The sequence below is a fragment of the Micromys minutus genome (assembly GCF_963924665.1).
Source record: "Micromys minutus genome assembly, chromosome: 6".
NCBI classification, from domain to species: Eukaryota; Metazoa; Chordata; class Mammalia; order Rodentia; family Muridae; genus Micromys; species Micromys minutus.
Genome location: NC_137975.1, coordinates 52,468,102 through 52,479,955, shown reverse-complemented (window position 1 = coordinate 52,479,955; position 11,854 = coordinate 52,468,102).

Genomic DNA, 11,854 nt, shown 5'->3' with positions numbered 1-11,854 from the left:
CTGAGTAGAATGAGTTTGGCTGTATATTAATATATTCTCATGATTACATTTTGAAGAACAAAATTTTATCTTACCTATAAGCAACTGTATTACATTATGCACACTACTATTTCCTCTTAAAAGGTTACATCTTTTTCTATTATTTATTCATATTTTCTCTATTTAATCTATAATTATATTGACTGTTACTGTAGTTGTTACGTATGTCCAAAGCCCTAATTAAAGTCCCATTTTTGTGACTGATGAGGACCCTGCTGTGAAAAGCATTGGTTTCTGTGCTGTAGTTATGTGACATGACATTCCTAAATGACATCTTGTTCCCGGTACCAAAGGGCCATATTTCAAAGCAAGATTGAAATGAAAAGGAAAGGTGGATCTGAGGTCCCAGTGTCTCTTCAGGTGACATTTATAAACATCTCTCCATTTTTACAAAACTCTGTCCTACTATGTAAAAGTCAGAAAGGAACCGCCACCACCGACAATTTCTCTTTTGCTTTTAGGAACCTTTCTGTATATAGATGTCCAAACTAGAGTCTTGCAAGCCAAAGCCCTACCTAGCAATCCCTGGAGGGAAGCATCTGCTTTAACTCTGTCATCTTCTCTACCACATCTGCCCCTACCTAGTGTGCTTGCCGATCTTCATAAAATAAGCAGAGCCTTTGATCTTTGGTTTCTTCCTCTCCCGTGTTACACTGTTACACTCTCTCGTAAGGATGCTTGAGGAAGCTGCCACTGGCCATGCTGAGGCCTCTGCTCTGCCCTCTGATCTTGGATTCCTCAGCCATGGGAGGGGACACACAGGCAGGCCTCCAGGAGCACACTTATGATTGTAGAACTCTTTGCACACAACTGCTAGTGGGGAGCAGGGTAGGTAGGACCACACTGGGAACTAGCTTTCATAAGGAGCTTGGTGGAACCCTAGTATCCATTCAAAACAAAACCAACAAGTGCATTCTTCCCAAACCCCCAGGGCTTTGATTATGGGGAATCTGACCTTTCCCAGGATTCAGTGGTGACTTTTTTTTTTTTTTTAAATGCAGGTGATATCAGCTCTTTGACATGTATTAAAGAGGAAGAACGAGAAGATAAATATGACAACAATTTACTCTTATCAAAAGAAAATGCGTGTCTGTGACACAGCTGTTGTCCTAGCATGATTCACATACAATGGGGGCATTGTTCAGCTCTGGCAACCTTATCGATGTGACCAGGCAAGATTAATAAACTTATTTTTGCCCTAAACTGCTCCCTGTGTTCTCAGACCCTGTCATCCAATAGGGCATGAGCAGAAGTCTTGTTTCTCTGGGTCCCTTGTCCTCGCCCTGGTCCCCAGCCAAGGCTGCTGGAAGAAGGAAGGGGGAGGAGCCTGAATGTCCACCTGGAGAGGTTTCTGTTCCCTCTGAAGTGACAAGTCACCAAACAGGTTTTGTGTCTCCACAACAAGGCTTTCTCCCCTGCCTTGAAAGTATTGGGACACATCCCCTATCTTTTTCTAATCTGCTAGTCAGACAAGCCCTGCTTTCAAATCCCTGAGAAAAGAGAAGCCAGAGATGTACACTGCCGTGTCCTGTCCTGGGGACGCTGTAACTCTGTGTTTGAAATGGCCACCAGCTGGCCTCCCCTTCTCCCCTATTAGGCCAGAATTTCAATGGGCACCAAAGCCTCAGCAGGTATAAGCAACTCTGGGAATCCTGCCTCTGCTGAGATGCTGCCATCATATGTACTTTTAGGCTTAGAAGGAATTAGCCTTTGTGGGTGACAGTTGAAGTGCGTTTCAAGGTCCCTTGATTCAGAAAGATACAGATCCTTCGGAGTCTTTCCTAAGGCTTCTGGCTGGACGCAGTGGTGACTGTTGCAGCCAGCCAGTGCTGTGTCAGCCCCACCTGGGAGGTGAAGGCAGGCAGGTGAGTTCAAGGTCAGCCTCAGCTAATTCGAGGTCAGCCTGGACTTCATGAGAGCCAGTCTCAAAAACCTGCAAGACCTCAGAATTGCCATTTGCCCCAGTGACAGCAGGCTGTACAGACATTCCCTCCTGGTGACTTCCCTGGGAGGGCTGGGCAGCCACAGACAACTCCCAGGAACAGAAATTCTTTCCTGTAGTCTGTGCTATATGAACCTTGTGTTGTGCAACCATAGGAGGAGGAAGGAGGCATAATGGAGACTTCCAGAAGAGTACGCAGGACCCACGATGCATCCTCCAGCCTCAGGTGGGAGAGCAGTGCTGAGGGTCACGTGTCTCAGAAATTTCCGGCTAGTGCCTCGAGTGGTCTGTCTTGTATCTTCTTTCAGACCCCACTGCTATAAGATATTCTGGGATCTAGACCAAGGTGGGCTAAGAGGGGTCTTCAGTGCCAAATGATATGTTTTGAAAAAACACGGTACAGTGCGACGGGAGGGGGTGCCTTAGTAGGTCCATGCTGAGGCATCCCTCCCTAACCCCCACCCCTAGGTACCAGCCATATGATGGCACTAGTATAAATTGAAATTTCATAAAGTTTATTTTGGGGCATGAGAAGGGGAATTGAAAAGGGAGTAGAGGCAGAAAAAGAGAGGGAACAGAGAAGAACAGAGAGAAGGAGAGAGAGAGAGAGAGAGGAGTCCAGGCGGGAACACATGGAGAAGGAGGGAGGAAAAGAGGGAGGGGGAGGGAGGAAGGGAGGAGAAGAAGGAGGAGGAGAGGAGGGGGAGGGAGGGAGGAGGGGGGTCAGAGAGAGGCCTAATAGTCCTTTTAAAGCAAGCCAGGGTTGTGCCTGGCTGTTGCTAGGTAACTGTTGGGCGGAGCTAACATGCTAACACCAAGCCTACCCTAAAATCCTCAGAGCCATCCCTGGGACCACACTTCTGAGCTTCCAGAGCATTTGGAAGGGGAAACTCCAGGTTACAGACGAGCCACTCTTAGGGTCAGGGCTCCAGTCCCCACTGCAGGCTGTAACCTTCCTGGGGTAGTCATGGGTGAAAATTCACAGTTGGAAGCTGAACCTAAGGGAACCTAGTCACCGACAGACAGGTCACACTTCACAAACTCTGACTTCAGAGTATGTGTGTGCGTGAAGCAAAGCTGCTGAGGGTAATAACCAAAATTCTGGAGATGCTTTCAAAGGGTGAGGTTGAGTGAACAAGGGAGTTGGTGTGTGAGTGTGTGTGTGTGTGTGTGTGTGTGTGTGTGTGTGTGTGTGTATACTCTCTCTCCTAGCATGAGCCAAGTGACTTCAGCCCTTGGCATCTCTGACTGTGCTCATTAGGTGAGTCTATTGGCCTTGAGTGTTGCCACATACAACTAGAGGTCTGACCTTGTTAACTAAAGATGCCTCTGGGTCTCCTTGGCCCTTGGGAGATGACATAAGCCCCAGTACATCTGGAATCAGTGGCTTGTAGGTTGCTATGACAGCAAGTTACAAAGACCTCTTCAGCCTTCAACTCATTCTCTTGCCCAACAGTTTCCTTGCTGGTGAAACTGGATACACTTTATCCTTTTTCCCCTTGGTGTGGTGTGTGAGCATCTGGGTTTGGGGAAGATGGCCTCTGCTTTGTGAAGCAGAATGAAGAAGGACTTGTAGAGCCTACAATGATGTTACTAAAGTGCCTTCTACCTGTCACTTGTCCTAAAAACCTAGCCATGTTCCTTTGAGTTCAACTCCACATGTTTCTGAAGTTTTTTATGAGGTTCTTTTTCAGTTTTACTATCGTGCGAGCGTGCATGCATGAGTGGTGTGTGTGTGTGTGTGTGTGTGTGTGTGTGTGTGTGTGCTTGTGTGTGTGACAGAGGATATCATTTGTGCTCTTCTATGGCCCTCTGCCTTCTTCCCTTGAGTCAGGGTTTCTCTCTGAACTTGGAGCTTCCTGCTTTTTCAGTAAGCCCCCCGATCATTCTGTCTCTGCCCGACTCCTGGTGCTGGTGCTATGGCACATACGAGCATGCCTGACTTTTTATGTGAATCCCTCCCCCTCTCCCTTTCTCTCTCTCTCATTGTTGTTGTTTTGAGAAAGGAGCTCACTATACCACAGGCTATCCCCAACTTCGAGTCTTCCCACCTGGCCTCCAGCAGGCCTGGGCTGCAGGTATGCGCCACCATACTGGGTCCTCGGCTCATTCTCAAGGAACGGAACTAAAATGTGTATAATGTCCAACAGTCGGTGCAAGTGAGACTGTGACTACAAAATATCATTTAATATTTGTGTTTTGAGACAGGACCTCACTAGGTAGCCTAGGCTGACCTAAGCTGGCCAATCATTCCTGATCCTCCTGCCTCAGTCCCTAGAGTACCTTGGGTTACAGGGATTCATCCACAGGCCACTACTTCAAACTTGCTTTCTTAGTCTCTGAAGCCTGTAAGGTAAACCAGTAGGTGCCAAATTGGACTGAGTTCCTTTATTCAGTAAAGTCTTGAGTCTCGTCCACATAGTGGGCACAAAGTGGTGATAAATACGTTTTTTTTTTTGTTTGTTTTTTTTTTTTTTGCTTTATGACTACTGTGTCACACACACACACACACACACACACACACACACACACACACACGTGCATGTGCGCAATGGACACCCCTCTTGATGCTCCTCCAGCTAGAGCAGGACTGTTGCCTGGATTCTCCTAGGTGTGAAGCCTGCTGTATCTTGCAAGGTCATCAAGAGGAGGGTGTGTGTGTGTCCTATCTAGTGTCTCTCCAAAGAGCTTGTCTTCCCTTCCCTGGAGTCACGTCCTTCTTGCTCCTAGACTTAAGAGTTATGGTCCTTCTACCAGAAAACCAGGAGGGCTTTTCCTTTTGTATAGGGGAGCGTGGGTCATCTTGAATCTGGGCCTGGGGCCTCTGATCTCTTACTTAGATGAACCACTTCAAGGCAAAACCTTTGTTCCACGTTTCCAGTCCTTCTCCCAGAACTTGATTTGAAACCCAGAATCACCCTCTGTGTAAAGGCTCCTAACCAGCTGGGTGGGGACTCCAGGATGGGGGTGGGGTGCCAGCTGCCCACTGCAGTCCTTGGAAGTCACCGCAGCTACTGGAAAGGCAGGAGGATCTTGGTGGGGGGACTGTAGCCAGGGGCAAAGACCCCCGTGCATCTAGCCCCATTCCTGTTATGACAGCCACAGTGTGGCCTCCAGCCCCTCTAAGCATCTTGGTACAAATGATGACGATTCTGCCAATGTCCGTAAATGGCATTGCTGACATTTATTTCCCTCCTGTTGGGATGTGCCTGCATCATAGAACACAGTGTTTCCTGTCTTGGGAGGCTCTACCCTTTGCCTTGTTGCTATTTTTGTGATTTTTTTCTGGGAGTAACTACCTTCTATGCCTCTAGGCCAGACTGTAAAAAGAACACCGCCCCATTTCCTTTAAAACCTTCCCCCACCCTTCCATCCAGTCATCCACCTCCTACGGCCTTAATTCTAAGAATGATCTGCTGTTTCTGAAAATCCGATCCAGTCCGGAGAGGTGGAGGCAGGAGGATCAGGAGTGCAAGGTGATCCTGGGCTAAAGAGTCTGAGGCCAACCTGGACTAGATAAGACTTTACATAAACAAACAAATCGGTTCCACGTGATCTCAGATTTTTGATCCTTGGATTTCAGATTCCACATAGCACAGCTTTGGTGAGGAGGAAAGAGGCAGGGAAAAGGCTGAGCACCTTGAACCCGGGCGTGGAAAGGCTCTAAAAGGCCGCAAGGGCTTCTGGGAACTGAGTAGCAGCTACATTGTAGCAATGAGAGCTTCAACCTTCATGGAGGCCCAGGCTAAGGTACAGAAACAGTCTTCTGTGGCTGAGTTGGGTGTTGAGAGCTGAGATCTGCCCCGAGGCTTCAGATCTCATAGATTGCCTGCCTCTGAGGCTTCAGCCGGTGACAGCGATGGTTCTATGTTTCAGGTTCACCGTAGGTGATCTAGATGAGCCATACTAATTTCTCAGGGCCATCGAGGGGCTTGCCTGAGCTCGTAGGCTTAGCACATGCATGGTTCACACTTTCATCACCACAGCCATTGCCCACACCACAATAGGGAAGTCCCTCATCGCCCTGGAGACCCGAAGCAAGACCTGAAGTGACAGCCACCCCAGAGAGAACTGGCATTCCCCAGAGGCCCCCCATCTAGCATGCAGCCTGTGGCTCCTCGGCTTCCTGCTTAGAGACAGAACCAACTGGCTTAGGTTCCACAGGGTACTGAGCTGCAGGGCTTGCCCACTTTCTAAAAATATGAGTACTGAGTTTATTTTCCTTCTGTGGGGCTGGATTCGTTCCCCTGGCTTCCTGCTCAGAAACCCAACATTGGACAAAGCACACATCTGAGCTCACACTTCCCGCCGGCCTCCTTTCCTGGCCAGAGGACACAGCGCACTCCTTACAGCCTCCCTTCCAGATCTCCTCCCTAGAGGCAATGCCAGCCCAGCTCTCTCCGGACACTAGGGAACTGTGTGGCCAGCAATGGCTCTCAGATATGTGCCACACATACTATTTCTTCACTTCATAGACCAGGCTGGCCTGAAACACAAATCCACCTGCCTCTGCGTCCCGAGTGCTGGCAGTCTGTATTCAGAAGGTGTATCCCTCTGCCAAGGTGCATGGTGGATGAAGTGCCCTAAAGTGCTGGCCTACGGTATCTTTGACATGGAGGCCCCATTACACTCACCTTTGCAGCCACAGTATGCCTAAGGTGGCATCTGGCACATGGTAGGTACCAAAACAGCTATTAAGTTAATAAGTTAAGTTGTGAGGGGAAAAGGGTATTACAGCAAGAGTCTGTTACCAAGAATAGTCTGGAGGACAGAGACACAGGGAGACTCAGGGATAGACAGACCGAGTAAACAGTAGGCTGAGGCCATTTTGAGGAGCCAAGCATGACACCAGGAAATGATCAGTGGAGACCCCCTTTTCTGACAAAGGTCAGGCTAGCACCCCTGCACCTCCCACACATGACTTCTGAATTTCCCTAGAATGGACGGAAAGGTTAGGTGTTGGTTGTGGCCAGCCCTTCATGGATTCGTCCTACTAGCATTCATGACCCTACTATGTGCTGTTCTGGGAGCTGATCGCATAATAGTGAGCAGGCAATTCAAGCTGCTTCCTCCTGCAGCCCGGAGGACAGACAGGCTGGTTCTGAGGTGTGACCAAGCTCCAAAAGGGTTCAATGTGGGACTGAAGAACGGGGGCTCGGGGAGATGGAAGACAAAGCCAGAGCTGCTAGAACCAAAAGGCAGACAGAGTGAGCTCGGGCACGAGGAATCACACTGACTGAGACCCAGACAGGTCAAGGAAGAGGGGGGTGTGAGGGACAGCACCCTGTACTGTCACTGAACAAACACTGCTCATGATCGAGGAAGGCCTGTAGGAAGCCATGGTCCCAGACCACTCAGGTCCTACAACCCAACAGTCATCCAACAAACAGCACCATTCTGTACACTGGGGACACTGTAAAACAGAAGGAAAAAAAGCCTCATTTTTGAACTTGTTACTGTGTGAAGGGTGAGGAGAGAGCTGTGGCCAGGACAGAGGTGGAATTCCTGACTGGGGGAGGGGGAGGTAGGTGGGTGGGGCCCAGGAGTGGAGGGGTTGGGAATGTGCCAGGTCAACTCTCAAGTCTCTCCACACTGGAGCTCTGTGACCTCAGCCCGAGGGTTTCAACATCCCTGCTGACAATCAAAGAAAAGGAAAATGCCCAACGCTTCATGGGAAAGACACAAAACATAAAAAAAATACTGTATGTGTCACACTACACGGTGCTCTACCAGTTCCGCCACGCAGCGCCCAGGGTGCTCCTCCACGCAGGGTGCTCCTCCACGCTATTCTTACTGAACTCCACCACACAGTAACACTGCTTAGCAAACGTTTGGGAAACTGAGCCAAGGTTTATGCAGCTGGGAACAAGAAGCCCCATTTGTTGGGCTGAGCATTTGGGGTCTCAGCCCCATGCTGTGAGAGTGTCATTTCTAAAGCCAGTTCTGCTCTATCTGGTCCCCAGGTTACATTCAGGCAAGTGGAGAATGGCAGGCAGGGAGGGGCCTGTGAGCCAGGCTAATAACACGCAATGGGCGATGGAGTCAGGTCCAGACAGCAGCCACACTGGCTGATCCTCTAATGACAGAGGGCATTCGGTTGGGTGTGCCTCCTCCTGTGTGGGTGAGCTGCCTCCAGAGGCTTTGTCATCAGAGAGTCCTGATCAGACTGCCTGAAACAGGGCCCCGAACAAAACTTACCTTGGGTTCACATTTTATTTTTGAACGCTTGTTAAAAGATGCATATCCTTTTTAATAATTTATGGGTCTATATGTCGACGTGTGCACATTCGGATGCTTCTGACATCTAAAGGGGCATGGTGGATCCCCTGGGGCTGAAGACACAGGCAGCTCTGACTTGAGTGGGAAACGAACCCAGGTCCTCTGCAAGAAGCCACTCCTGACCCCCGAACCACGCCTCCAGCTCCTGGCTTTGTAATTTTGAACTGTACGGGAGGAGAAGGCATCTGGAGGTGAAAATGGGTAAATCTGTGAAAATAAACATGGGCTTGAGCCACAAACGTGCTGGGCACCCAGCCTGGCCCAGGGCACTTCCCATCTCTCCTCTCCCATGGAACTTGCCAGAAGCATTGGACCATTCTATAAGAAAACCTGCCTAAGGTCTCTGTGGCTTAACAAAATGAAGTATATTTTACACAGCCATCGCTGAGATGCGAGCCCATGCGTTTCACTCTTGCTGTGACCCTGAGCTGCTGTCCCCTTCTGTCCCCCTCACGGAGGTCTTGTCGTAGGAAAACATTAGATAGAAACAGGCCAGGCACGGTTACACGACTTTAACTCTAGCATTTGGGAGGCAAGGCTACCTTAATTTACATAAAAAGTCCAGAGCCAGCTAGTGAGGCAGGGTGAGACCGAATTTGAAAAACAAACAAACAAACAAACAAACAAACAATGGCCACTAAATGCAAAACTTACCTGAACTCGGGCTCCTGGGTGTTTTTCTTCAGTGTCTCTTTTCTCTAAAACAGAGAGCAAAGTCACTTTTCCAAGTGAGAAAGGCAGCTTTGGGGATGGGGGTGGGGCTCTGAAGGAAAATCCCCCAAATACCTGGCCTTACTGTCTACTCCCTGCAGAGCAGAACTTGGCCCTTTGGGTATGCTTGGGGCACAGGTTGCTGGGGAATGATTCAGGTGGGAAGGGCTGGCACAGGCCTGCTTTTGGAGAGCAAGAGAACCGGATAGGAAATTCCCTGTGGTCAGAGATAACCCACCCAGCCTCCAGCATGCAGCTTGAGAAGGAAGCAAGCACTTATTCCACACTCAGGTACTATCTTAGCACAGATGTCTTCAGAAAGCATCGCTCCTGAACGGCCATCTGAGGGAGGGATCACCAGGCCACCCTCTGGGTTTGCAAGTAGGGGTGTGGTGCACTTGGGAGTCAGAGGCAGGTGGGTCTCTGAGTTCAAGGTCAGTTTGTTGCCTGGTCCATGCAGAGAGTTCCAGATCAATCAGGGCTACACAGTGGGACCTTACTAGAAGAAGAGGAGGAGGAAGAGCAGGAGCAGCGGGAAGAAGAGGAATGTCTGAACGATGCTAACAGGCACCGGAAGCCAGCTTGAAGGGCCTCCCACTGACTAAACCTGACGTCATCTAAGTATGAAATAGTGATAATAGATCATAGCCCATTACAATCTATTAAATAAGAGAGGAATCCACATACATTAATTAATTATACTAGTCATAGTTACATTCATAAGCATAGTTATCACTAATTATTAGCCATAATGGTTTATTTGATGAGTAAAAGGAATTTCATGTAGTTTCAAAATACTGTTCCACAAAAATACATAGCTAATTTACAAAGGAAAAATAACTTTATATGGAGAAGTCTGGAGGATGCGACCTCATTCAAAGAATGCAGGTATATCTCACACACACACACACACACACACACACACACACACACGCTCATGCACGCATACATACACACAAAGGGACTGTGGGCTTCTGAACAAATGATATTTATAAAACCTACTTTATTAGTACAAGATTTGCTGTAGAACTGTTTAACCCTTGACTTACAACACTTAGTGATTAGCAATTAATCACTAAGGATTATAGACTGAAAAACATCTGGTGTAACCCTCCCCATTTTTATGTTTACAAACATCCCCTGGCTTCAGTCTCTGAATATGCCATAGTTCCTGAGGTACACATGGTCCCACTGTAAGGAACACATGGTTCCGCTGCTGTTTCTGTGTCATGTGAATGTATGTATAGGCATGCATGTTTAAGCATTGGTGTACATGGGGGTGCTCATGTGTGTGTTTCCATGTGCAAATGTGTACACAGAGGTGTGTGCGGAGGTCCCTCTGCAGCTGACTAGGGCAGGGCCTAACACTGTGACACAGCTTCCAGAGTGAGATTGCTTTGTTTTTTTGAGGTGGTGGGGCGTGGTGGGGCAAGAGTGCTGATGTGAAATTCACAAACACTAAATAAAAGTTTTTTTTAAAGGTGCCTCTGGATATCACCCCTCCCACTTTGTCTTCCCATTCTTTGTTCTGTCTGCCTGTCTCTCTCTATCCCTCTCTCATCTCTTCACTCTGAGACAGCCTTTCATTCTCCCACCTCACAATAGACAGATTGTATTAGGTACGTTGCATGGTGTGGTCTAAGCAGCGTACCTTGGCCCAGCTGCTGAGATCTTACACTGCCTGATCCTTAGAGGACAGAGGTTCAATGCCCAGCACCCACATCGTATGATAGACATCTGTAACTTCAGTTCCAAGGGACCTGATGCCCCAGACAGACAGACAGCCCCCCCCCCATACACACCAGCTCAGGCAAAACACTCATATACATAAAATAAAAATACATTTTACAAAGAAAACCCTTCTTTCCTCTCTACTGTGTACTTGTTTTTTGTTTTTGTTTTGTGTGTGTGTGTGTGTGTGTGTGTGTGTGTGCTTATGTTTGTTGTGATAGTTAATTGTCCTCTAACCATCTAATAGAACGGACATTTCAAAAGGTATAGCAGGTCATCCCATGGCTTTGCTTACTTCCTGGCTCATCTCCTGGTACTCTCAAGGATTCATAGTTCCTGAGGATCCAAATCAAATCCGGGGCCTATCAATCCTGCTCAAGAGAGAAAAGGAGATGGAAACACACAGTCACTTACCCTTCAGCCTAAACACGCTCATTTCCTAATGGAACGGTCTAAAGTAGGGGAGAGGAGAAAGAAGAGAATCATGACTGAGACCGGAGAGCTAGGCATGGCCACACCAGCCTACACTCTTTCGCCATTTGGAAACCTGAGATTTGAGTGTTGGAGGTCAACACAATGACCTTCCCTTCTGGGAGTCCGATCCTCTGCCAGCATTGATCTCTGACATCATTGAGCAAGCATTTGTAGCAGTTGCTTCACACTTGCTGGCCTCAGAACATTCCATTCTGAGGCCCTTTGCCAGGATCAGGGAGACCCCACAGGATCTTGGCTAGGAGTTCCAACCGGCAATTATCAGCCTCCTCCTCTTCCACAAGCCTTTCATCTCCCATCTGCTGCACCACAGGTATCACTCACTCATCAGGCCTCAGCCCTCAGGGCTGCCTGGTGCCACTCAGGAGGAGGCCCTCAGACTGGGTGACCTTGGCCCACCCAACGTGACTTACAGGTCAGGCCAGAAATGGCAGTTTAGCACCTGTCCTGTGAATTTGGAGCCCCTCCTATTTTATCTCTCTGTACTAGGTTGGGTATTGTCTTATAGTTTTATGGCTGTGAACAGACACCATGACCAAGGCAACTCTTAGAAGGACAACATTTAATTGAGGGTTGGCTTACAGGTTCAGAGGTTCAGTCCATTATCATCAAGGCAGGAACATGGCAGCATCCAGGCAGGCATGGTGCAGGAGGAGCTGA